The sequence below is a fragment of the Sarcophilus harrisii genome, chromosome 6 (genome assembly GCF_902635505.1).
Source record: "Sarcophilus harrisii chromosome 6, mSarHar1.11, whole genome shotgun sequence".
Lineage (NCBI taxonomy): Eukaryota > Metazoa > Chordata > Mammalia > Dasyuromorphia > Dasyuridae > Sarcophilus > Sarcophilus harrisii.
The window spans coordinates 224,720,964-224,746,684 of NC_045431.1; the positions used below are offsets into that span (position 1 = coordinate 224,720,964).

The 25,721-nt window shown below is 33.1% G+C and overlaps 1 long non-coding RNA gene across 1 annotated transcript in view; it reads right to left on the bottom strand.

Moving 5' to 3' along the window:
- Positions 1 to 2,144: 2,144 nt before the first annotated feature.
- The window catches only part of LOC116419787, a 31,894-nt gene continuing 8,317 nt past the window's right edge, over positions 2,145 to 25,721 (bottom strand). The window contains exon 3 of the long non-coding RNA XR_004230092.1: positions 2,145 to 2,377. This is a non-coding gene — a long non-coding RNA (uncharacterized LOC116419787). The remainder of the gene's footprint in view (positions 2,378 to 25,721) is intronic.

A 25,721-nucleotide genomic window follows, 5' to 3' on the forward strand; every position in this document is an offset into this window, starting at 1 on the left:
TTATTGAGCATACTTATTGTTTATGAGGCTAATGATCTAAACAGATTCTTCTTTTAGAAAGAATAGGAACATTAGACCTGCTCTACTTCATAGACTAATGGGACATCTGGTCTCTGGCTTTTTGTACTGCTGAATACTTCATTGCGAAGCTATTTAGGTGCCCAATGTTGTCAGTGGAGCCCTACATAGAAAGATTATGGAGTACATACCTAGTCATACTTACTACCGAAATGCTCATAAAAGTAGCAAAAGTCTTCAAACCATAAGTACATAAACTAAATCTTCACTATTGTACAATTTGGGGAAATCATCAAAAGAGTATTGAGGAACTGAATTATAATCCTTAGTTAGAAGCTGGTAAGATGTCTGACTGTGAATAAATCATTGAATCTTGCAGAGCTTCAATTCTCACATCTGTAAAAGGAGGTTCAATTACTTAATATATAAAATCTCTTTCAGTTCTTAAGGTATGACTCTATGAGCCCAGATTCAATATTATATTTTCCATGTCTCTAAAGTGAAATAATTTAATGATAGTCTGAAAACTCCATAAAATCCTTAAGCCTCCTAAATCTCCAAAGAAAAATCAATTATAGAGAGAGGATTCTGGAAAGATGGCGGAATATGTTGGTAAATTTCAAGCTCTCCAGATTTCCCACACAAATAGAACAAATTTGTGCTTTAGGCCTAACATAAATTGGTGAAAACTCAAGAAACTTTGGGGTAGAACAGGGGTCCTCCTGGTACAAGCTGAGAAAATCTGAAAAAAGACCAGGGAGGCAAGAATTAATCCATACAAACATTTCTAGGCTAGCTCCACATAAACATCCATTTTAGCATAAGGTGACTGAAGCTTCAGCAAGAATAATAGAAACTTTTACCTCTTGACCAGCATATGAGGTCTGGGGCTGTGAGAGAAGGAACAAGCATACAAGGAGTATAGAGGGAGTGGGGCAGGAATGCTGCTGGTTGTGGACACTTGCTGGAGGGGAGAGTTCTTGGTTTAGGGTTCCAGTGAAAAGGGATAGATGAGGTGAAACTTGAGGCACTATCTTCCCATTTCATGATTAGAGATGCTTACACTAATACCTCTTATTTAAAAAAAAAACCGGCAAAGAAGGACCCCTGTCATTGAAACTTTTTTTTTTTATGGGAACAGGGAAGACCAGGGTTTATCTTTAAAGGAGCATACTGAAGTTTTTAGAAAAAAAAAAAAGCTTTTCTTTAAATGGCTCCTTGCCTAGAGAGAGTTTATAGAACTCAAAAAAATGTATAACTCAAATGAGAGACATTGAAGAAAAACTAAACTAAACTAAAATAAAACCATCCAAGAAAAACAAGATTACCAAAAAAATTAATCAACTAGAAAAGGAGATGAAAAGTCTCAAAGATGAAAATAACTCTTTGAAAATTAGAATCAGGTAAGGGGAAACAAGTGAAGCTATGGAAACCCCCCAAAAAATAACAAAACATTCTAAATAATGGGAAAAAAACTAGAAAAGAAGATGAAACATCTAAGAAGACAAACAACAGATTTGGAGAACAGATCATAAAGAAAATATATAAGAATAATTGGACTGCCTGAAAGTCATCACCTAAAAAAGAATTGTGACACAATAAGGCAAGAAACAGTCCAAGAAAATTGACTTGGAATGTTAGAACATGAGGGGAAAGAAGAAATAGAAAAAAAATCACCTGTCACCACCTTAATGAGATCCTTGTGTGGAAAACATAGTGATATTATTGCCAAATTCCAAAACTCTTAGATCAAAGAGAAAATTTCACAAGAAACAAGAAAAAAACAATTCAAATACACTGGAATTACATTTAGAAATAAATGTACAGGATGTATCAGTTGATACAATAACAAACCACAGATCTTGTAATCATATCTACTGACATTCAAAAGAACTAAGCCTGTGGCCAAAAATATCATGTCCAGTAAAATTATAATAATAAACAAGAAAAAATGTACATTAAACAAACTTACATATAAAATTTAACATATAAGAGCCAATATCAAAGATCAATTTCAAGGAACTCAACATGGATAAATTGTTTATATTTTTGTTTTTGTTTTAACGTGGGAAATGTATACTATATGTTTAAGATTGACATCAACAAAATGGTAGCTCAAAAGAAAGATTGGGGTGGAGTTAAGGTAAAAATAATAATGTAACACAAATGAGGTGAAGAGGAGAATAGGCATTAGCATTTTAGAGGTTAGAGGGGGAAGAAGGACTTGTAGTTCTGAAAACTTACTCACATTGGGAATAATAACACCTTTTTCCCAGGATTTTTGTGAGGATCTGGAGAGGACCAGGATTGCATGGGTCCATGAGGGAGAAGCGATTCAAATTTTTGGCTCACCATCTTCCTAATAATTATAAAGACATATTGAGTAAAAATCAGGATAATTTTGATGGAGAATGCATGCAATAGAAACAAGGCATTTTAAATATACTATTTACACTTCAACAATGAATCAAAGGCATATTTGAGGTAAATGCATTAGTATGTTAATTTCTACTATTTACTAATCTGTTTCAGCAAGCACTTTGGTATTGATAAAACATCCCATAGCTAATTATAATTCTGTTGATGTTGATGAGCATCACAACTAGGCTGGCTATTTGAAGTTCTGTTAAATTTCTTAGTTTTGATGGTTGGGATGGATATTGAAGTGTCAAAATATGGAGGATAATGATGTTAACTGAATGTATCTAATGTTGTATCAATTTAAATGGGTATATTTAAGACTGACATTTCAGATTAATAAATAAAGACTACTAAGCATATCTTCCATTTAGCCTCAGGTATTCATACTCTGTTTTCACTGGAGCTGGGCTCCAACAAGGATCAAAGGAGATAATAATTTTAATATGCTAAGCACTATATGTGACATATAGTAATTGCAACATAAATATTTTTAATTCTTATTTTATTAGTTGTTCAATGTTCTCCTATTTGGGTATAATCTTTAATAGAGTATCCCAAAATAAGCAGGGATTCTGGGATAGATTCAGATAGATAGATAGATACAGATATAAACATCATGCATGTATGTATATATATATATACATATATACACATATATACATATACACACAATATGTATAAATATATATGTTTTGTGTATGTATATGTGTATATATGCATGCATATATAGGATGCATACTTAGTCATGCCTGCACCTGAAATGTTCTTAAAAGAAACAAAATTTTCATACCATAAATATATAGACTAAAGCATATATTCATTTCAAGAGTAATCTATTAAAGTTTGAAAAAAATCACCATTAGATTATCCAAAGGGTGATAAATTTTCAGCCAAAGCTACTTATAATAAACAATCTACTAAGACAAAGGGAATTTTATTAGGATTTGTATAAGCAATGTCCCAGTAAATGAAATAAAAATTCAATGAAGCATATCATACATTTATAATTGGTTTATATAACATATATTATTTATTTTATATCATTCATAATTATATAATTAATAATAAAACTATAGATGCTATGGTTATGTGCATATTCATATATACTCATATAATCAGAGAACTACCCTTGCTACAAGGAAAAGTTCTGTTCAAGTCCCACCTTTAACATGAAACATGAACATGAAAAGTGAGTCACTTAATTTTAGCATGTTAGGCAACCCCATAATTTTATACATTGCAAAGATGGTACAAGCACATAAAAGAATAATTCTTTGTGTGTAAGATACATATATAGTGAAATTATAACTACAAAATGAAATAGAGGTTGGAGAAAAAAGACAGACATGTCCCTTCCTCCTTTAAATAGAGAAGTAAAAGAGATAATGTCAGATATGGTGAATGTTAAATTTGACTCTTCCCCTTCCCCTCCCTCCCTCCCTCCCTCCTGTCCCTCCTTCTCTCCTTTCCTCTCTCCCTCCCTCCCTTTCTTCCCTCCAGGCCACAGAACTTAAAGTTCCATTGCTCTAAATGAGTTTTTGTCATGGACAGTGCTCCACAAGTGATTACTATATGACTTAGCTAGCTATTAAACCTCCTCCCACTCCATGTTCCAAAAATCATTTTACTTTTAGCAATATTGTGGTTGAAAGCTTTACTGCCGGCTTAAACTTCTCCTTTCTTTCAACTTCTGCTCCTTGCTGAGACCTCTAAGTACTTGGACACCTTCATTTGTAGACCAATACACCTTTAAAAAGGTCATTTTTGGTGAGTAAATTTCAATCTTCTACCAATTTTTAAGAGAAGCTTGGAATTTAATCAAATATGTCCTTTCAGTCTTTGTACTTATCTCTCTCAAGTTTCACCTTTTTTTGAATTTTAAAATAAATTTCCCCAAATGTCTGACTGACAGCACTGAAAAAAAACATAATTCTCTCCTCCCAAAGAAATAAAAAAACCCTTTCTTTTGTACGTATTTCACTTTGTATGTATCCAACAGAACCTTGGCAATTAAGACTAAAGGTATTCTATTACCAGAAACTCATCAAAATTGTGTTACTTTTCTTTCTATCTCTAGAATTTTTTCATAGTGCTTAACACATAGTAGAAGATAAAGCATCAACCCCAATGTCAAGAATATTCATCTTCCTGAGTTCAAATCCAGCCTCAGACACTTATTAGATATGTGTTAATTCACTTAACTATGTTTGCCTCACTTTCCTCATCTGCCAAATGTGCTGGAGCTGAAAAAGGAAATGGAAACTACTCTAACATTTTTGCAAAGAAAACACCAGTGGAGTCATGTAGAGTTAGAAAAGAATGAAAAAACAACTGAATCACAACAACAACATATACTGAACTCTTCATAAATGTGTATTTTATTAATACATTAATAAATGAATGATGCATTTATTATTTATCATGTTCAAAAACCCCACTGTGTTAAAGATTAGTGTGTGTGTATATGATATATAGATAGATAGATGCATATATACATATATATATATCCTTATTCTCAATGAACTCCCATTCTGATTTATCCATTAATTAATGCTAAAGGGTGAAATGTCCCTGACAATGCACTTTAATATTTTTTTGTAGGAAAATGTGTTTCTGGATAAGATTGAAAATGTGTTGGATAAATACAATCCTGGATATTCAAGCCAGAATTAATTCACAAGATAGTTTCAGATTGAGGATTAAAAATACTATGTAGCCATACGTATTGTTCTTGATCTGCTCTCAAAACTGTATATTTACATAATGATATCAACTAATGGATGTGATACAAGATGAGACTAAGTCTAAAAAGAAAATACCTATAATAAAGTATAAAAGAGAGGTAGCTAGTTGGCACAATGGATAGAATACCAACCCTGAAGTCAGGAGGATCTGAGTTCAAATCTAACCTCAGACACTTAACTCTTCCTAGCTGTGTGATCCTAGGCAAGTCACTTAATCCCAATTGTCTCAGCAAAACAAACAAATAAATAAGTAATAAAGAATAAAAGAGAACAACAGAAATGTGATCAGTTACTCATTAAGATTCCTTATTTTCTTGTAGCAAGGACGACTCAAAACTTTATCCATAGCATATGTACTCTATTAAGGAAACACAATTTATTTCCTAGGCATCTGAAGTTTAAATAACACTATTCACTTTGTTGTTAGCAAAAGGTGGCATATATGCAGTCTTCAATTTCTATTTCAAATTGAAATAGACCCTTCATTCTGTGAGGTTTTTAAGAGTTGTTTAAGAATCACTTTCATCAAAAGCCTTTTATGTTCAGGATAATTTTTCTACTACCTTGTTAAATTTAGTATGCACTTAATTCAGCAAGTTATAGGAGCTCCTGGGTTCATTTATATTCCTCTTTTTGTGTTGAAATGTTTAGATTTGTTGATATCTGTTAAGAACATAGTCAAAAAGGAACTCTAATAAAAAGAAAACAAAAACAAAGCTTTTACTTAATAGTGAGAAGTTTTTCTGTAAAACTGCTTTGCAGTGTAGAATAATAACAAAATAAGTGAACCTTTTTTTTTGGGGGGGTGAGAATTTTTTTGAATGGAGTAATAGAGAAATAAAATCTAATTATTTGGGTCCTCTTAGATTCAAACAAGAAATTGACTTAAGAAATGACTATTTTGAAGACCAATTTAGGTATTTTTAGTCACCTTATTTACCTGAGGTTGGTAAACTGTGCTCCAATGGAAAACCTTAACCCTTCACTCACATAGAATTTTCTTGTTCTTGTCAATATAGGTAAAGAAATAATTTAGGGAATGGGGGTTGGGAATCAGTTCCTGATATCTCAGAATGTTAGATTTAAAGCTGAAATGACCCTAAAAATTCCTATCATCCATCTGATTCATATTACTGATTAGGGGGAAAAAAGGTCTAGAGAGAGAAGTTCTGTGACACATCCAAGACCACACAGAAAGTAATGAAAGTCAGAATTAAAAATAAGCCACTCTGCTTCCAAACTCCTTGATCATTCTACTATACTAAAGTGTGCTGTCTTAATTGCACCATTAAATCTTTTTTTTTTTTTAATTTTGTTTTTCCCCAAACATGCACCAAGTGAAAATATAAGGTCAATTTAATCTGGAAAGATATTTGTAATAGAGAGAAATTATATGAAGGAATAAAAATTAAAATCAATAGAAAATATGTAAACATTATGTGCATTTTAATTCCAATTAGCATTTGAATTCAATGACTCATCTTCTTTAGGGCCCTAGAAGCAATACTCTACTAAGAGTACTCATGTTATTACATTAGCTCAATTTCTATCTAGAGACTAATTTGTTCACTCAAGGCCAGCTCCATAAGCATTATTCCACAAGCCACTCAGTTTCAGTGTAAATCAAAGAACTGAAAATTATGGCATTAAAAGGGACTTATAAGTTCTTCTAGGTTAAACATTCCCTGAAGCATGAATCCCCTAGACAATATTCCTATCATATAATTATTCAGTCTTTACTTCTAGTCAATCAAGAAAACACAGTGCTAGATAGATGCCCAGGGAGATGCAACAGTTATATAAGGAACAATCACTGGATGAAGGATATAGTCTAGGAGAAAGATATGAGGCATACATAAAAACAAATCTCAGAGGAGCCAAACAATTAAATTTTATTTCTCAAGGAGAGCTAAATGGGAGATATTTGGACATCATATATGTGAGGCAGGGCATTTTCATATGATTGTATTTTTAATTACTAAATTTTTAATTAGCTAGAACATTAGAGCAGATCAAATATGTTAAACTGCAATAGAAGAAAACAAAGTCTTATACTTAAGCCTATCACTATTGATTTCATTAGTACAAATAAGATGAAGTATGGCTAGAAAGTGATCTATCTAGAACCTTATAGAAGGTTTTCAAGAACTTTAAGGATGAGTCAAAAGAGGAATATGACCATCAATGAATTTGATGAGAACTTAGGCTACATAAAGAGAGGATAACATAAATAAATGAAAGCTTTTCTCTATACTATACTGTAGGTAGGACATAAATTGGCTCTAATATTTGTTCAGACCTGTGTGTCCCTTAAGAATTTGGTGAATAGCCTCTAATTTCACAAATGTGAATTATTTGAAGCAACAAGGGAGTTTAGTAAAGAGAACAGAAAACTGATAGGTGACTTCAAGTATTCAAAATGTCATCCACTGAAAATTAATCATGTGGTTCCTAGTAGACACAAATGCAGGACCAGTAACTAACTGTGAAGGATGTAGAAATGCAAATTGTTAAGGATCAAATTTTCCCAAATGAGAGATATTACAAAATGGAATGTGATTCCTCAGGAAATCTGTTCTTCATTGGAACTCTTTCAGGAGAGGATTGATAAGCATTTGTTGAGTTTTGAGATAGAGATGATTTTATTTTCATCATAGTTTCAAGAAGATGGTCACCAAGGGCCTTTCCAAATATGAATATGCTATAAAGTTCAATAAAATGATTTACAAATGAAAACATTGTTTTAGATTTTCTTTGTTGAATGACTTTAATAGGAATCCAAATAAAAAGTTAAAAGATGAGATGAGAAGAGGAAAGTCATTTAAATGTGCTGAGAGGATAATATGAATGAATTTTCATCCATTCATTTATTCACATACTACCATGTGTATCTCAACAAAATGTCACAATGTCAAGGAATTATCATTGAATTGTCTGATGTTTCCTGGTGTTTTATTTTGTTCATCGGAGAAAAAAAATACCACTGATTAAGAATGAAAATATTACTGGCTTTGTTCATGAAAGCCTGGGGAAATTAGAACACATTCAGCCATGCCATTTATTATTAGCTGAGTCCAGTGTAAATCACAGATAAAGCTGACACATTCTGCAGGCTGATCACAGTGGGAATATTGAGTGTCGCCATTTGTGATGGATTAAATGGGGGGAAAAATTAAAGTTGTGCAAATTATTTCTGTGCAGTGGTTCTAATGTCAGGGAAAAGCGATTAGACATGGCTGGACGAAAATAAAAATGAAACTGACTCTGTGAACTGCTTATTCTTGCTTACTCAGCTTAGATGGCACATGGGAATTAATCATTAAAGGACTATGTGTACAGTTGAATGTACTGGAAACTCCCTTTTATTGCACATTCTCTTAATTGGAGTTTTCCATTAATTGGAATTACACATATCTCTAGTACATTGATGAATGATAAATATACTGATGACCATGAAGGAGATACTTCCAATTATCAAGGTGCTCTAGAAGGCATTTAGAAACCACTTATCTTCAGAAGGTTATTAGAAAATTTATTATGTTTCATTTCAACTAAAACAATAGCACATATTTATAAAGTACCTACTATGTGCAAAGTCATGTGCTGAGAATTGTCAAACCAAAGATATAAATGAACTAGTTCCATTCTTCAATGAACTGTAACATTATATGCTAAGGAACAATATTACATTCCAGTTCACTCCAATGAGTATTTATTAAAAGCCAACTGAATCAAGACACAAACTATCTAGGTTTGGATAAATAAAGATAAAAAACAAAACGAAAAAGATTTTGTTTTCAAGGACTGTATAATTTGCTGAAATAACAATTACATATATAAATGTAACATACACACAAAAGTGCATGCGTGTGTGTTTGTGTGTGTGTGTGTGTAAAGAGAGCAATTAGAAGATACAATTAAATACTCTAGAAAAAATTGAGGAAAGAGAACAGTGAAAACTGGGAATATTCTGGAAGTCTTTACAAAGGAAGAGTGATAAATCTTCTGGACTAATTTTCCTCAAATGTGGTTCTAACCACAATACTCCTACCTCTAGTAACTTCCTATTATTCTTAATAATAAACTCTCCTTTTTATTTAAAGTTATTACAAATATAGTCACAACCTACTTAGCCTCATCGTATGTTACCCCTCTTCTTACATACAGTAAGATACACAATACCATTCCTCCTGTAAGACACTCCCTCATTACTTCTGTCTTTTTAAAAATATATTTCCACATTTATCATGCTGCACAAGAAAAAAATCAAAAAGGAGGGGAAAACAAGAGAAAAAAACAAGCAAGAGAATAGCAGCAACAATAAATATCCTCAAAAAAACTTTTGACTTTATAGGACTAATCTTAACATTAATCTTTGCATGAAAACTTGCTTTTTTTCTTTGTTCAATGTTCTCAATTTATTTTATTTTGAGAATATATCTTTTTTTTAAATTATTAAAATACAATACATGCAAAGATAATTTTCAGCATTCACCCTTGCAAAAACCTTTTGTTCCAATTTTTTCTCCTCTTCCCCTCTCCTTTTCCCTTTGATAGCAAGTAATCCAATATATGTTAAGCATGTGCAATTTTTCTACACATATTTCCACATTTATTGTGCTGCACAAGAAAAATCAGATCAAAAAGGGAAAAAATTATCTCCATCTTTAAAACATTGGCAATTCCTCATGTTGAGAATGCAAATGCATTCCTTCTTGATCTGTGTAACTTATCACCTCTACTTTCCTTCCAGGTTTGGTTTAGAGATGTTAACATAGAAGACTTGGAGTCAGGAAGACCTGAGTTCAAATTCTGCCTGAGGAAAGGAAATTTACCTCTCTAAGTCTCAAATTTTTCACTTATAAAATGAGGGGATTGAATGCAAGAGTCTCAAAGGTTCTTTCAATAAGTCTATGATCTTTTACCTGAATACCACTCAGATATTAGTCTATCTTCCTCTTCCCTCAAATTACCTTTTATCCATTTAGCATATATATTATATGCATTCAAAAGGAGCTACATAGTACAGTGAATGGAGGTCTGGAATCAAGAAAAACAAGGTTTAAATCTTGCTTCAGATATGTATTAGTTATTTGGCCCTGGGTGATTACTTAAACCCTTTCAGCATCATGTTTCTCATCTCTGAAATGATGCTACAGTAGCATCACAGGATTTTTTATAAGAATCAAATGGGATAAAATGAAAAGAATTTCCAAAACATTGAAATATTTTATTAATGACAATTGATGATAAATTATAAAGATGGCGATAATAAAGATGATGCTGATCATGATGATATACTTTCCTATTGTCTCATATGGCTAGATTTGAAAATCATTTAAGGCAGAGTTTGTGTCATTTCTACTTTTTTATTCTTAGCGCATAGAACAATAACTGCCACATATGTTGTTGGCTCTTAAGTAAAGTTTGCTGATTGATTTCTCTACATACAAATTCTGAAAGAAGGAAATGAAGAAGGAGTTCAAAGTCATAAAAATAGAAGATGGCATCTTGAATTTAAGGAACAGGGAACTGATCAGGTTCACCAGAACAGAAGGGAGAATTTAATAATTCTGAAAAAATAAATTAAATCTAAAGGACACAGAGAAATTTCAATGCTGGGTTAAGGAGTTGGAAAAGGAAAGTAAGAGTATCTAAACCCTTTTGAGAACTTGAGAATTGGTTATACATATTAGAGATAGGTATGGAAATCTTATAACTAATATCTGATTAACTATATTGGCCAATCATCCACCTTTAATGGAAAACAGAGAGGTTACTTTTAATAGGAAAAAAAGACTAAAAATCCTGGCTCAATATTTTTTTCATTGCAGTGACTGAGTTTTTCCTTTTTTCTTCTCATGGAACTTGTTCCTCCTAATAATTTCCTACAATAAACTTCATCTTTTGTTCCACTCATATTTACTATAGCATACAGTGAAAGGGGACAACTTTATGTAAGCTTAAATAAATCAACTTCAGATGTTGCTTCCCCTGGGAAGGATGCCTATAGTGAGAGTACTAAGAATCCCAAGAACCAGAAGACCTCTTCACATGTTCCCTGAGTTGATAATCTTTCAAAACTAGCTGTACACTTGAGGCACTGGACAATAATGGGATTTCTAGATGCCCTCAACAGGTATTCAGGTAGCACAGTCCACTTAAGAATGAGAAAATATAGGTAGAACCAAGTTAACAAAGAAAAGCCAAGGTTTCATCGGCCCTTCCCTAAACCCCTCCAAAAATCTTTAAATAATAATATTAACCAAATTATACAATGGCAGAACCTAAAAAATGAAAAAAGTAGAACTTTTGTTTAGCCCAAGGGAACTGAAAAGGCTGGCAGGAAAGATTTGTTATATCTGGGTAAAAGTAAAGCACAAACCATACTAATAGAGCCCTGGTTCCATCAAACCAGGAATAGGCATTGGGAGCTACTGAATCAGCAGCTGGAGCTGGAGCTCTCAACCCACAGATGATTAAGTAATCAAACAACTGGTTAAAAGGAGATTACAAGTCTCTTAGCTAGTACTAAGGCAGCATTTTTTATTTTGCCCATACTTCTATCTGGGTCACAATTCCAGATCTCAGTTCCTGGATAAGGAGGAGACTAATACACCAGATCTTGGGGCCACAGTGAATTAGGGACTCTTCTCATAGCTCTAAGGCCAAAAAGAGTGCCTGCATTTACTCAGAGACCAAAGCTCAGGCCAGAAAAGATGGGAACACATATCATTTGATCATATTACCTTAGAAGAATTGAAAACTGCCAGGTCCCTGGAAGTATCTTTGAAAACAATTGCAAAACCTTCCTCCCTAGTCCTACTTTAACAAGGAGTTAAAAGTTAAGTAACAGACTTGGAAAATGAGCAAACAGGAGATAAAAATCGGATCATTGAAAATTACTATGGTGACAAGGAAGATGAAAATATACATTGAGAAGAAGAAAACCAAGTCAAAACTCCTATATCCAAAGCTTCTAAAATATGAATTGATCTCAGACCATGGATTAGTTCAAACACGATTTTAAAAATCAAATAAGAGAGATAGAAGAAAATTTGGGAAGAGAAATGAATGCTGCAAGAAAACCATGAAACAGTTTGTGATAATAGCTTGGTGAAGGAAGTACACATACAAAAACATGAAATAGTGAAGAAAATCACACTAAAATGGGCTAGGTAAAATAATAAAGAGGGTACAAAAGCCAATAAGGAGAAAAATGCTTTAAAAGAGGAACAATAAGGGGGATAATCTAATTAAAAAACATAATTGACCAGATTAAAATTCCTGAAAAGAATTTCTCAATAACTAAAGTTGGGAAAATAGAAAACAATCATTTTCTGAGAAATAAAGAAACAATCAAACAAAATCAAAAGAATAGAAAAATAGATGACATTGAAATATCTCATTGGGGAAAAAAATGTCTTGGAATAATAGATCCAGGAGAGATAATTTTAAAATTGTTGGACCATCTAAAAGCTATGAAAAAAAGACTGTACATCATTTTTCTAGAAGTTATCCAGAAAATCTGCCCTGAAGTTCTAGAATCAGTAGGGAAAAAAAAAACCTGAAAGAATCCACGTAGCACCTCCTGAAAGAGATCACGAAATGAAAATGAATAGTTAAATCAGAGAGTTCCAAGACAAAGGAGAAAATATTGCAAGCAGCCAGAAAAAAAAGTGATTCAAGAATTATGGAGCCACAGTCAGGATAACACTAAGATTTAGCAGCTTCTACCTTAAAAAATCTACTATGCTTAGACTAAATTCCAAGCTGTGCTAGGATTCAGAGCATCATCAATTTAAAGAACAAAATAAAACAAAACAAACAAAAAAACCCTTGTATTTGTTAATTTATACTTTACTTATTTAATAGAAAAGAAAATGAAGGCACAAAAAAATTAATTGACACACCCAGAATGAGCCAGATAATATATATCTGAGACTGGAGATGAATCCGGGTCTTACTGATTTCAGGTCCAATGCCTTATCTACTATCTTGTATTGCCTTGACTATGCTTTGCTATTGACACATCACCTTGGCAAGACATCAAAAATACAAAAAAATTCAACAACTCATATTCTCTATTTTCTCTTAAACAGCTGAACATCACTTTCTATAAAAAGACTGTCATGCTGTCATGCCAACTCCATCAACATATAGTTCTTTCAATGGGAATTTTAAACTCTGGTTCTAGGATATTAGGATAGTTTTCATTGATGATTTCTTAAAAGATGTTGTCCAGACTTCTTTTTTTTTATTGTGATTTTCAGGTAGTGCATTAATTTTTATCTTTCCTCTCCTGGATTTATTTCCTAAGTCAGTTTTTTTTCCAATAAGGCATTTATATTTTCTTCTATTTTTCTTTTCTTTTTTTGTTTGTTTCTTGATGTCTCATTGAGTCATTCACTTCCATTTGTTCAATTCTAACTTTTAGTGAATTATTTACTTCAATTAACTTTTTTACCTTTTTTTTTTTGCATTTGGCCAGTTGAATTTTAAGAGTTTTCTTGCTCATTGCATTTTCTTTCCATTTCAGCAATTCTGTCTTTTTAGAAGTTATCTTTTTATATTTCAGCAATTCTATTTTTAAGAAGTTGTTCCCTTTTTCCATTTCATTAACTTTATTTTTCATAGAATTGTTTTCTTTTTCCATTTCACTAAATATAAATACATATACATATATATATATATATATAAGGAAGTGGTTTTCATGTATATATACATATATATGTATACATGTGCACACCTATATATATGTAAATATTTCCATTTCACCAAATGTATTTTTCTTTTTTAAATTAAGCTTTCTATTTTCAAAATACATATGTGGATAATTTTTGACATTCATCTCTACAAAATCCTGTGTTCTATTTTTTCCCCTTTCTTCTCTCACTCTCTTTCCAAGTTGGCAAATGATCCAATATATATTGAATGTGTGCAGTTCCTATATCCATATTTCCACAAATATATGCTGTTCCAGAAAAATCAAATCAAAAAGGAAAAACATGAGAAAGAAGACAAAATCCAAGAAAACAACAACAAAAACAGTGAAAATACTAAGTTGTCTTCCACATTCAGTTCCCATCTCCTCTTTCTGGGTGCATATGGCTTTCTTCATCACAAGACCCTTGGAACTGGTCTGAATCACCTCACTGTTGATGCTATATCATGAAAGCCATGTCCATCAAAATTAATCATTGTATAATCTTGCTATTGCCATATATAATGATCCCCTGGTTCTGCTCATTTCACTTAGCATCAGTTCATGTATGTTTCTTCAGCCCTCTATGAAATAATTCTGCTGATCATTTCTTATAGAATAATATTCCATACCATTCATATACCATGACTTATTCAGCTAATCCCTAATTGATGGGCATCCACTCAGTTTCAAGTTTTTTGTTTTGTTTTTTTGCCACCACAAAAAGGCTGCCATGAACATTTGCACATGTGGGTCCCTTTCTCTCCTTTATGATCTCTTTATGATCTCCTTTATGATCTCGCACAGCAGAAACACTGCTGGATCAAAGGGTGTGCACAGTTTGATAGCCCTTCGGGCAGAGTTCCAAGTTGATCTTCAGAATGTTTGGATCAGTTCACAACTCCACCAGCAATGAATTAGTGTCCCAATTTCCCCACATCCCCTCCAACATTTGTCATTATTTTATCCTGTCATTTTAGCCAATCTAAGGGGTGTGTAGTGGCAAATCAGAATTGTCTTAATTTGCATTTCTCTGATCAACAGTGATTTAGAGCATTTTTTTATATCATTATATATCATTTTTATATCATTAGAAATGCTTTTAATTTCTTCATCTGAAAATTGCCTGTTCATATCCTTTGACCATTTATCAAATGAAGAATAGATTGAATTCTTATAAATTTGAGTCAATTCTCTGTTTTTGAAATGAGGCCCTTATTAGAAAACTTGAATGGAAAAATTTTCCCAAGTTTATTACTTCCCTTCCAATTTTGTCTGCATTGGTTTTGTTTGTGCAAAATTTTTTTAACTTAATATAATAAAAATTATCTATTTGGGGAAATTTATTAAACTCCAAATATTTTTGGGTTCTGGTAATCCATAATCCAATCAATTCTTGATGCAGTATTGATTCTGAGGGAAGCCAAGAAGAGCTCAGGCACAGTCCTGTCTATGCTCTGCCAGCTTGATTCTACTCCTTTTCTGAAACTCAAATTCTCTCTTTCTTCAGAGAAAACTTTCCCATACTCATTTTACATTTTTTTCTTTCTGTAAGCTTTCAGCAACTTTGGGCTATTTGTTCTTTCTTTAATTCCAGGCTCCTCCATGCATATATACACCCTTCCTGGAATGCACTATGTCCTGATCACCACTTTTCCAAGTCATAAGCTTTCTTCAAACCTGAAATTCCCATGTAGAGAAGCTTTCTTGGATTACCTCAAATAAGAGTACTCTCTTCCTCTAAAATTCCCCTTGGAGAATATTGATTTGTGTACATATTCTATCCTGTGAGTAAACAAATTATCAAATTTTGGATAGAACCTTTTTAATATTCCTGTTCATATACCCAATGCAGTGATTGGAACATAGTAGGCAATTTTAATGCCTTTTGAATTGAATAAAATTGAAGTCAATTATTTATATGTGTCTGACAGCATATGTAGTCTCTAAAGTTTGGGGTTTAGAATCAGAAAGCTATAGATATATATCCTATCTTGGATGTGTTTTACCTGTGTGACCCTACGTGAGGCACAAAATTTTCTAGGAGCCTCAGACATTTGCATTAGTAAGTCTAAGACAAATTGGGTGTATCCTGTATTAGTGAAATAACACATTCTTGTATGTTCCACTATGTAAGTATATAGTTTTATCCATGCTATAATGTAGAGATAGGAAATTAAGTATAAAATAATGAAAATCTGAGTTCAAATCTTACTACTGATACAATCATGACTATACAACCTACAGCAAATTGTACAAGTTCAATTTGTATGAATAAGTGTTGCACTTGAAGTCGGGCAGTTCAAATTTTGCTTTAAATATTAGCTAGCTGAATAATTAATTTACTCACTTTGCAAATGTAAACCGATAAATAAATGTGAGTTATTTCCATTGTTATATTCAGATTAATAGAATCATGTCATTTAAGAATCTAAAGAAATATCATGGGCCATCCAGTTTGTTTTTGTTAGTTTAGTATTCAGTATTTTATGTTTCAGAGCAGTTATTGATATATTGTAATAGGATAAGAAATCTGTAATTCCTTATGCCAACAAAATCAGAGGCAGCCCTAAATATTTCTATCTTGATGTCAATATCTAAATGAATATATCCATCCCCTTTTCTGTATATTTACCCATCTTTGAATCCATATCTCTGTGTTAATCATGTCTTATTCTTCCAAAATTGAGAACATATCTCTGACAAGTTATACCTTCATCTGGGAAGAAATACTTGATACATAGTTCATAGCTCCTTTAATAGATATGAGGCTGTATACTTTAATCTGATTATTGCATTGAACACTTTCTTAAAAGATATAGTTTCCTTTGGCTCTCTCTCTCAAATACTCTCTTCTGTGATTATCTTTTTTACATTTACATCATTATTTATTGTCCTTTAAATTTCACATTCTTTCTTTTAAAAAGATTTTTTAGAACTGCTTCATAAATAAGTGATTATTTCTGTTGCCTTTTCACCCCAGAATTTCTTACCTAATTTTAAACATTTGTTACTTAAAATTCCTCTTTCCTTATATCTATGAAGTCAAAGCTGTATTAGTCTGAGATTTCTGAGCAAAGAAAACCTGTTTCCTTAAACTACTTCATCTCTAGCACTACCTTCTCCCTTTCCAGAAAACCTTCAACCTCAAGCCTAAAAATAATATTTGAATGACAAATTGAATTTCTCCATATACACCTGTTTGGCTCTCTTGTGAATCAGGTAAAATATCCAATTTCAAATAACTCAGGGTAATAAAATACTATTAAACTAACATGGGATCTATACAATAAATATCTTCTTTGAAGGCGAACCTGCAGGTGCATCATGCTGATAGCTTTTTGATGTAAGCGGATATTGATTTTAATTTTACTTACATGCAATGGCATTTAGGTTTCAGTGAACTGAGGCTGAAAGCTAACTCAAAATAAGTCTGTTTGGAAATTCTCCATCAAGGGTTCATCATGGCCGAGAGCTGAGGCCGAGACCTCTTACAAAAAGCATGCTGCTTGAACAATTTATTATTTTCCTTAGAAATTCATTTGTAATTATTCTTACAAGGAAAACCTTCCTGGCAAACATCTACAGTGATTATTGGAATAGATGTGAGACTGAATTCTCCATCCCTGTATCAGAAGCATACAAATCGTGGCTGGTTGTATCAAGGTGGTAGAGACTTAATTGATCTCCAATGGCATTATCATGCATGCCTGTTTGGGGGGGTCTGGCCTAGGCAAGGGTGAAGAAGCTCTTCACTAAGTTGGCCTCTGGGTATTAAATTGTCCAGACTCAGCCATTCTTAAAATCCTGCATGGGTAAAAGGAACTACCACCAAAACATCATGGATTCTGCATGAGAGGAAGAAAATCTCATTACTGGCATATCACAAATGCTTCAAACAATAAAATTTAAGATACTAAAAGATACATTTTCTTGTAGACAGTTTTTATGCTTGACCTTTATATAGTTGTTTCAGGTAAAAGATTAGGAGAATTTGCTAATAAAATTGTCAGCACGGAGAAATAATGTGTTGTTCAAATTTGCCTACTTACTGAGTGACTAAAAATGGTCATTAAGTATGTATATGTATATGTGTGTGTATGTATATATATATATATATATATATATATATATATATATATATATACACATCTAAACTGGTTTCTTCAAAGTCATTATGACAAAGGTACTTATTGAGTTTTCTTTCTTTTCTTGGAATTGATTCTTTTTCCCTTTTTATATTCAGAATCTAATATAATATATTGAAAATAGAAAACCGCTTGATAAATGCTTGTTGAATGAAAAACATATATAATATATACACATACATAGAAATATATATGCATGTGTGTATATATACATGCACACACATTTACTACTTTAGTATCTGCACACACATTTACTACTTTAGTATCTGTTATTAATCACTATTCCTAATCTCTACCTAGTTCAAGGACTCAAAGTCTACTCTGTGGGTAGTTATCCTTTAATTTGGTGTTTCTACTATAACACTTAAGTGATTTCAAAATCAAGTATATAAAAAGTAGTTCTCCCTAGGGACAAAAATGTTCTGTAAAAAAGTAGGTTAATCACATTTCCATAATTTGTTTTCTTTTTGTGCTTTCTTTATTAGTTCATAGCTAAGACATCAATATCTTTGCAAAATATATGACAACATTCATAGCAATGAGAGATATCATTTCATCTGATATTTCCATTTGATATATTTATGAAACAACAAAATTTAAGCATATAAGCAAAAGGAAAGTGTTCAAAAAACTTCCTTCAGCAGTTGATGTTAGTATTTAATTCACTACTAGAGGAGATTGATGACAAATAAGAAATGCAACTTCAATAAACACAGCTGCTTTTAATATTACACAATTAATTAGGGGCTCATGGACTAAGTGATGATTCTAGTGCTTGTTCCCTTCCTCTCTCATAGTAAGTAAAATGTATACATGCCCCTAAAATTTTTGTGTGCTCAAAATATTTCTAAATTGGCTGTTTGGACAACCAGGATTTAATCTGTACATAGACCATCAATTATCTATGTAACTAGGACTTAGTGAAGTCAATCAGGCTTTGCCACAGGGCATCAAAATGTAGCCCACAGAAGTAGCATAAAATTAGGTTATGTTTCTTGTACTCAATGACTAACCACTCAGACCTCATTTTTTCTTTTAGTGGCCAGTTGTATAGTAGCATAATATATCATTTATAAATCCCTTTTCTAAATCCTCATGAACTTCCCTCATACCCTTCATTCCCAACTTGCCTAAGATACAGAGACTCCTGGCTATCCATTCATCATCTTATGACAGTTTACTCTATCTCTTTGGATCAGGGTTTCCTCATGTGCAGAGGCAGATTGTGCTTAAATGATCTCTGAGTTCTTTTAATATACTAAAATTCTATGAACACATGTGCAATGAATTTGCCACAGTCTAAATGGCACCTTTCAATTCAAGATGAAAACAATACTGAATGTACTGTTTCTGAGACCTTTTGACACTAGCTCTTGACATTTGAAAAGCAGCATTTACTAACTGAAAACTGAAAGATAACTGTGTTAGCGATGGAATGGATAATGACAAATCTTAAGTGAAGGTTTTCAGTTCCCAAAATGGGAACGCTCTCTGATTTGCATACTGGCAATCAAGAACATTAAAATCAACAAAATGCAGGGGTGGGGGTGTTAGGATATGACTCACAAACCCACATGTTATAGTTCCTTGCCTAATGATTTATTCCAACTGAGAGAAACTCAGAGAAAAAAATGGTAGAAAGGTGGGTGGTCGTTATACCTTAATTTCAGTGAGGAATTGTTTTTTCAGTCACATCTATCTGAAAAGTAATGTTCTCCCCTGGACCCCTTTCATAGGTCAGAGTCAGGAGGAAAAGTCACAAATTAAAATTATTAACATTTACAATCCCATTCAGCCACTTGAAGTTCCTCTGCTCACAAAGTACTTTGGGTAGAGGGAACCACATCATAAAATGACCAAAAGCAGAAGTACTTAACCTTATCATGGATCTCTTTTATGGTCTGATGAATTAAGTAAGTCCCTGAGAATAATATTTGAAATACATTAAACCGAATTAATAGGCAAACAATATCAATAATATGTATGTGGGAATACATGTATATGAATATATGTAGTGTACATAGCCACAGAAACACACACACACACACACACATATGTGTATGTCTCTGTGTGTGTGTGTGTGTGTGTGTGTGTGTGCATATACACATATTTGAAAACACATAAAGGCAGGCAAACATAATAATGAAGGATCAAGATAAATAGTACCTGATAGAATTCAGGATGTTAATCACAGAAAATAAAGAGTAGGGGTAAGGAGGAGGATACTAACTGAATTCAAGTATCTGAAGGACTGTCTTGTAGAAATGGAATTAGACTCCGCCTCCTTTACTAAGAAGGAGAAACAAAGGTAAATTGGTAGCAAGCAATTGTAAATTTTAAAAGGGGGCAAATTTTATTTTTGGGATAGGATGGTGCATGACAACAATAAAAACTTGCTAACAGCCTTGGAAAGATATAGATTACACTTGAATGAAAGTCTTCAAGAAAAAAACAAAATGAAACAAAAAACTGAATGATTGAGTTAAGCATATTATAGCTGGAAATTTTTTATGTAAGTTCTGGGCAAATACGTTAACCTATTTGAGTCTCACATTCTTCATCTGTAAAAGGATATAATGATAGAACTTACTTCAAAGGGTCACTGTAAAGATCAAATGAGATATCATATATAAAGCATTTTAAAAACAAAATTTAATTGACATTATTTTTATTATGATCATGCTTCACAACTGAGATCCCCTCTAATTTTCAAACTGTGTGATTCAATGTGTTTGTTGTTTTCAAGTTCCTGGGTCTTTTTCTAATAGGATATACATTTTATATTCAACAGGGGTTGTTTCAAGTCACTGCAAGTGATTAAGAAAGATTTTATGTTTTGATTGAAATGAAATGGGCCTTTCTCAAAAATGTTGGGAAAGATGAAAATAGCTTCCTTTCCTCCTCTGCATCTGGAGAAAAATGAATATATGGAACAAAGACATTTTCACTTGAGCTGTAAAACTTTGGATGTGGACCTTTTTTAATCTTAGGAAATCTACTCTAATCTTTGAAAAAATAGAATAGCTCTCCAACTAATTACTACCATTTGAATCTCACTTTGTATTTATTTATTTATTTTATTTAATAGCCTTTTATTTACAGGTTATATGCATGGGTAACTTTACAGCATTAACAATTGCCAAACCTCTTGTTCCAATTTTTCACCTCTTACTCCCCACCCCCTCCCCCAGATGGCAGGATGACCAGTAGATGTTAAATATATTAAAATATAAATTAGATACACAATAAGTATACATGACCAAACCATTATTTTGCTGTACAAAAAGAATCAGACTCTGAAATATTGTACAATTAGCTTGTCTCACTTTGTATTTAACAATATAAAGGCATAGAAATCATCAAGGAAACAAAGTCCCTGTGCTCTTTTGCTGCCTTTTTAGATAAAATCAGAGAGAGTGTTGGCAGAGCGTTTAAATATAGAGGTTTAAGTCTTGACTCTGACACATGCTTCATTGATAACCCCAAGTAAGTCTAATCTTTTGTTATGAAATATAAATATCTAAGACCAAGTGTCCAGTCATATAAATGATTGATCAATTGAAAAAAAATGAAAAAATAAGTTGTTTTATTTCCCCAAAACAAACAAATAAAAACCTTAGGATTTGAAATTATTGACTCTATGCTAAAGATAATGGTAAGTGCTAATGATACAAAAGGCATTAGAAGAATGGTAATCAAGAAAGAGTATTTAGTTGTGAAAAAATAAAAGGATATTGAGTGAAAACATAAGGGAGAATGTGATAATACCAATTGCACTATTGATATAAAGTCATAGAAAAGCCCTCCTTGAGGACATAAACAGCACTTAGGACAGTGTCTGGCACATAGTAGGTGCTTTAAAAGGTTTATTGAAGAGATATGGGACAGATGAGTGAGGGCATTAATTAGTTATCCAAGACTTCTTTGGCTCTGAATCTATTATTTGATGATCCTAGGTACTCAGGAGTTATGACCTGCTTGACAGGAAAAATTTCCATTCTAGTTATCCTCCACAAAAATGAAAGCAAAATTCCAGTCCAAATTTTTAAAATATGGACAAAAAGCCTGGCCCAAATGCCTGGGACCAGTCTTCAGGGGTAACATGACTTGATGTGTCAGTTCAGTTATCTAATCTCCTTCCCTCTTCAATGACTTCCATGATTATTTGAAATTTCAAGGCATTTTTAGTACTGTCCTAATGATGTCAGATTTCTTGCATCCCTGGAAAGGAAACAAACAAACAAAAACAACAAAAGCCCTTTCTTTTTCTTTTTTTTTTTCCTGAAGCAATGGGGTTAAGTGACTTCCCCAGGGTCACACAGCTAGGAAGTGTTAAGTGTCTGAAGTCAGTTTTGAATTCAGGTCCTCCTGACTTCAGGACTGATGCTCCATCCACTGCATCACCTAGCTAGCCCCAAAACACTTTCTTAAACATTTTCCAGACTGACAGCTTGATAAGAATGTTGCTTCAGGTCACACTTTTCAGGTATCTATTACTTCTCTCAACTAATTTTTAAAATTATTTTTTATTTGTTTAAATTCTCCCACTGTTTATTTTAAATTCAACTTTTCTGAGGAAAAGAGACCTCAGATGCAATGTCCCAGAATTTTCAATGAAATATCATGCTTTCTCTTAATCTTTTTCTATTTCAGCAAAAAAGATTTAACATAAATCAGATTTATTTTGACCCATTTAAACACCACATATCTCATTGTTGTTTGTATAACAGAAGGATTGGCTGATAAGGGCCCAGTCTCCAGAGCATGAGCATCAGTCCTTTTCTGATGCCAAACCAGGTGGGGAGGAGGGTAGTGATCCTGCTTCTGGAAGTAGGTAATAAAGTAGGAGAGAGGAATTCTGTAACCAATATATAAAAAGCAAAAAATCTGCAGCTGTTACCCATTTAGCTACTGTGGGATAGGTAAGAAGTAAAATTCCTTGCAAAAGTCCAATACAGAAAGTGATTCTCTCTCTCTCCCTTGGTGATAGGCAAGGTAAAAATTGTTGTAAATCCATAGGTAGGGAGAAAGCTAACTCCAGCTGTCAATATCCACACCTTACTGACATATGTTTATGAATCTGTGAATCCTCTCTTTTAATGCTTCATTGTTTATTCTTTTTTGACCTTCAGTGAATGAATATTGTTGTGGAAGCTATCAATTTACAACCCTATAAGTTTTCAAAGATCAGAAGAGTGATCCTTAGTTGTTTAACAGAAGTTTATATGTCCACCTTAACCTAACTTTTACCTATGATTCCAAGAAGCTGTAATATGTTCAGTGAAACCATTGGTAAACCATCATGGCGGATGGGTTAAATCTGTCAGTGAGTTAGCACAAATATATGGCGACTTCTGGCAGATTGGACAAATGAGAACAATTTGTTTCAATGGTCATAAAGATAGCTAAAGCAGGTGATGTCTTGTCAAAGTCTTGCCACTGGACTTTGAAGGACTCTGAAAGGGAAAGTGAGACTAAAGACTTTGTATAACTGTCTCACTTAAATGTAGTTCAAACTCAAGTTAAGACATCCCTCCCTGATGTCATTGGTCCTCTTAAAAAAAATGAAAGACTCCTCTGTGGAGATAATTCATTGAAGAACTAATGTGCAGTTGACTTATGTGAACCAACCTAGAAGATTATTTGTCAAGTAGTTGAGACACTGTGTCCTGGCAACTAGGCAGTGAGAATTCCTACAGGTATACCTCATCTAGAAGTTAAACTAAGCCATTTAGTGGTAGTTAATTTTGTCAGTTCTTCCAAGGAACCATGTATATGTATAGAGAGCTGAGGGCAACCATGACATTGGATGTTAAGGGACAAGTCAATTCTCCGAGAGCTTCCACAGCTGTGGAACAGCACACCCTCGTAGGTGGCTGAGGGGGTCTCAACCAAACCCACCTACGAAAGATTCTAGCCTACTCATCTATTGCCCATATAGGCTGAATAGCAATTATCATACAAATTAACCCCACTCTAACCATCCTAAACCTTACTATTTATGTCATAGCCACTCTAACCACATTCTTAACCCTCAACCTATCAAATACCACCAAAAGCAAATCCCTGGGAGGCCTATGAAATAAGTCAGCACCAACAACCATTATCATCCTTCTCATACTCCTATCCCTAGGAGGCCTACCACCTCTCACCGGCTTTATACCCAAATGACTGATCTTGCAAGAACTAATTGCCAATGACAATATCATAACAGCCACAACAATAGCTCTTTCATCTCTACTAAACCTATTCTTCTACATACAAATCATTTATGCCTCCAGACTTACATATTCCCATCCACCACCAACTCCAAAATACAATGATACAGGAGCTCAATACAAACTACCACACTAATTCCAACAGCTACAGTCATCTCAGCCCTGCTACTTCCCCTATTCATCACACTCTCATCACTAAAAACTACAAGACTTTGCCTTGCATCACTCCTGCAAATCAAACACTTTAATTAAGCTAAATTCTCCAAATAAACCTAGGCAGCACTTAAGCTACTTCTTCAAATTTGCAATTCAACGTATATACTTCACAGCCCATTTAAAGGCTTAGGTTCAAGCTAGACCAAAGGCTTTCAAAGCCTTAAGCAGGTGTTAAATCACTTAGCCTTTGCAGACATCCTGAGGCTCCCCACCTTGTAAGGAAAAAAAAAAGGCAGGGAGTCCCGGTGGCAGTCTCAATAAACTGCCTTTGCCTCTAAACTGGAGGGTATCTATACCCCTAATTCTTAGTTAACAGCTAAGCGCCTCAACATTTGGCTTCAATTTATAACACTGGTAAAAAGAGATATCTAGTCTCTGTCTGAATTTACAATTCAATGCTTATCCTTAGCCATTTTACCTATGTTCATTACTCGATGACTTTTCTCTACAAATCATAAAGACATCAGAGCTACCTTCAGCCATAGAAGGTACCACCCCTGTTCTCAGCCTTTTATTATATTGTATCTAGGATATATTACGACATATTGATCATATATAGGACTGCTTGCCATTTGGGGAGGAGGTGGAGGGAGAGAGGGGAAAAATCGGAACAGAAGTGAGTGCAAGGGATAATGTAAAAAAATTACCCTGGCAGGGGTTCTGTCAATAAAATGTTATTATAATAAATAAAAATAAATAAATTTTTAAAAAAGAAAAGAAAGTTATTAGAAATAATAACTTTAGAAATAATAACTACTAAATAGGTATTGGAAATAATCCACAACTTTAGCAAAGTTGCTGGTTATAAAATAAACCCAGATAAGTCATCAGCATTCTTATATATCACTAACAAAATCCAACAGTCAGAGTTACAAAGAGAAATTCCATTTAAAGTAACTACTGGTTGTATAAAATATTTGGGAATCTATCTGCCAAGGGAAAATCAGAAACTTCATGAGCAAAACTACAAAACACTTTCCACACAAATTAAGTCTGATCTAAGCAACTGGAAAAATATTAAATGCTCTTGGATTGGGCAAGCAAATATAATAAAGATGACAATACTACCCAAACTAATCACTTTATTTACTGATATACCAATCAGACTCCCCAAAAACTATTTTGATGACCTAGAAAAAATAACAAGAAAGTTCATAAGGGGAAAAAAAAGGTCAAGAATTTCAAGGGAATTAATGAAAAAAAAATCAAATGAAGGTGGCCTAGCTATACCAGATCTAAAATTATATTATAA